Below are 2,837 nucleotides of genomic sequence, written 5' to 3'. Positions count from 1 at the left end.
GGTAAGTGCCAAGACTTGAACCCAGTTTTCCTGATTCCATATTCAGAGTTATTTTCATAGTAGTCCAATTCAAAATCCTATCTGTGGAGACATGGTTCACATATCCGGAATTCCAACATATATTAAAGATAGCTAAAGAAAGCATAATTAGAGAGAAGAGATGTGAGAAAAAACATATGCCCAGGAGTGTGCTGGAGCCAGGTCCTTTTGGCTCGCAAGAATTAATTTTTAAATTTTCATTGTGAGCATTTGGTCCTTTGTTGTTCACTCTTTTCAGTTATGGCCAACTCTGCATGACCACATTTGGGGTTTTCTTGGCAAAAATATTCAAGTGGTTTGCCATTTCCTTCTCCATCTCATTTTACAGATGAGGAAACTGAGGCAAAGAGGTTATGTGACTTGCCCAGGGTCACATAGCTAGTGAGTGTCTGAGGTCACATTTGAACTCAGGTCTTCCTGACTCTAGTCCTGGAATTCTATCCACTGTGTGCCTACGTGCCTTGGGGGCTTGATTTATTGTTTTGTTAATTGTCTGTACCTAAGAAAGTGATAGATATAATGTTCATAGTGCAGATTAAGTTTAAATGTATGTACTGAGAACTGGTTGGTTTTTTTTTTTTGAGAGCTGGTTGTTAAATACAACTAACATGCCCCTGATCCCACATAGTTTCCTAACAGAGGTGACAGGTCCACAAATGTTATACATTGCACATATTTTCAGATTTTTTTCAATGTATTGATTAGTTATACTGGTATTTTCTCTTTTTCTTTTTTTTTGTCTTAAAAATACTATTTCTTATAGTATTTTTATAGGAATGGCTCTCTGACAGGAAGAAGAAAGAGGGGAGGGAGAGTGCAGAAAGTTATATATAAATAGGACATAAAAATAATTTAGGAAAAGACAAAGCTAAACATTTTCCTTTTATGCAATGCTAACAATGAGTTGTTATTGCAATTTTTATTGTCTATTTATGGAATGGCTTTTTCCCCCCACTATGAAAGCCAGTACAATAAGGTTAAAAAGAGCACTGAATTTAGAGTCAGATGTGCTGGATTCAAGTCCTAATACTGCCATTTGCTAGCTGTGTGACTTTAAATAGATCAGTTAACCTCCACAGACCTCAGTTTCTTTAACTATAAATGAGGACATTTGCCCTGTCTCCCTGACAGGGTAGTTTTGAGGATCGAATGAGATAATAGAGATGAAAACACTTCACACATTGTGAAGCATCATAGAAGAGTAGACCTTTGTCATCTTCCAACAAGTCTTTGCAAAGAAAACAGTAAGTAAGCTAGCAGTCACTTTTTGCTTACTCCTTTCATGTTTGGATCATGGTGGTACCATTCCAGTAGGAGGCTTTCACAAAGGAATTTTTCATTTCCCTTGTAGGATCAATAGGCAGTAGTTGCTGAGGCGGATTCCTGTTTAGTATAAGACTTTCTAACAAGAAGAGCTTCCCCACAGTGGAACAGGTTACTTTAAGAAGGAATGAGTTTCCCACCACTGGAAACTGATAAAAAGAGCCTGGATGTTCATGTGCCTGGAGTAATGTAATGGAGATTCCTGCTCAGGTGCAGGTTGAGATTGGTAGCCTCTGAGGCCCCTTCCGTTTCTACAAGTCCATGATTCTGTTGTACAATATTTGGAAATTAGAGCCGAGGTTATAGGCTAGTTCCAAGAAGATAGTAGATTGTTAAAGTGAAAGTCAGATGCTTTTAAAGTCATAGGATTTATTCCCAATTGCTGAATGGCCTTGTTTCTCTCTCATGTTATTATCATATTACAGCCATGCAAGCCAGGATATATTCACGTTACCGCTAGAGATATAAAAACAACAAAGCTTTTTCTCTTTTTTTCCTTTTTTAAAAATCCAGTAAATGTATTTTTTTGTGGTTTCAGTCAATTTTATTTGTGTAATTTCAGGACTAAATGAACAATGGAAATTAATATAAACATTTCAAAAGGCTGCCATCAGAATGATATTATAAAAAGTGTGCTCTAGTGGCTTAAGGGTCCAGGAGGTTTGGAGTCAAGAAGACATGAATTCAAGTCTTGCCCTGGTACATAATGGCTGTGTGACCGAGGGTGAATCACTTTACCTTTCAAGAAGGTGCATAAATGTATAATCTTCATCAGTAATTATTTTTTTTCTCCCTGGGCCTGTGATTTCCTCATATCCAATATCTCATAAACCCAGCCAAATAACAAGAGCAGCAGCAACATCAATAGTAGTAAGTCATGAATGTCAGGACCAGAAGATAATTTAGTGGTCATCTGACTAGCCCCTTTATTAAAGAGAAATAAATTTGAATTCTTAGGGAAATTTGCCAAAAGTGACGCACCTAGCAAGTAGCACAGCCAAAATGTGATTCCTCAGTCCACTGTTCTGTTTGGAACCTCCATTTGAGGACGTGTTCAGGCTCACTTCTGTCCTCGCTCTGCTCCTGACTCTCTAGGCTCTCCCACCTCCCCCACAGAAGCCTCTTTACCCTGGAGAAGCTATTGTTCCTGAAGGCTCCTTTTCTGACTGATGAGTTACTTCTCAGAACCTGCATTTGAATGACCAGGCTCACTTTTCTTGTAGCTTTCTTTGCTTCTTACCCCTCACTCTTATACCCACTTCACCAACCCTCTACCCAGGCTTTTCAACTCCTTTTAATGTACTGTCTTTTCTTATTGTAATGAAAACTCCTCAAGGGTAGGGATGGTCTTTCTTTTTCCTTGTATTTGTATTTCCAGCACCTAGCAGAGTGCCTGGTTTATGGAAAGTGCTTAATTAATGATTTATCATCTATCTATCTATCTATCTATCTATCTATCTATCTATCTATCTATC

The sequence above is a fragment of the Vombatus ursinus genome, unplaced genomic scaffold (assembly GCF_900497805.2).
Source record: "Vombatus ursinus unplaced genomic scaffold, bare-nosed wombat genome assembly UNPS02014841.1, whole genome shotgun sequence".
In the NCBI taxonomy this organism is placed as follows: Eukaryota; Metazoa; Chordata; class Mammalia; order Diprotodontia; family Vombatidae; genus Vombatus; species Vombatus ursinus.
This window is presented reverse-complemented; position numbering follows the sequence as displayed.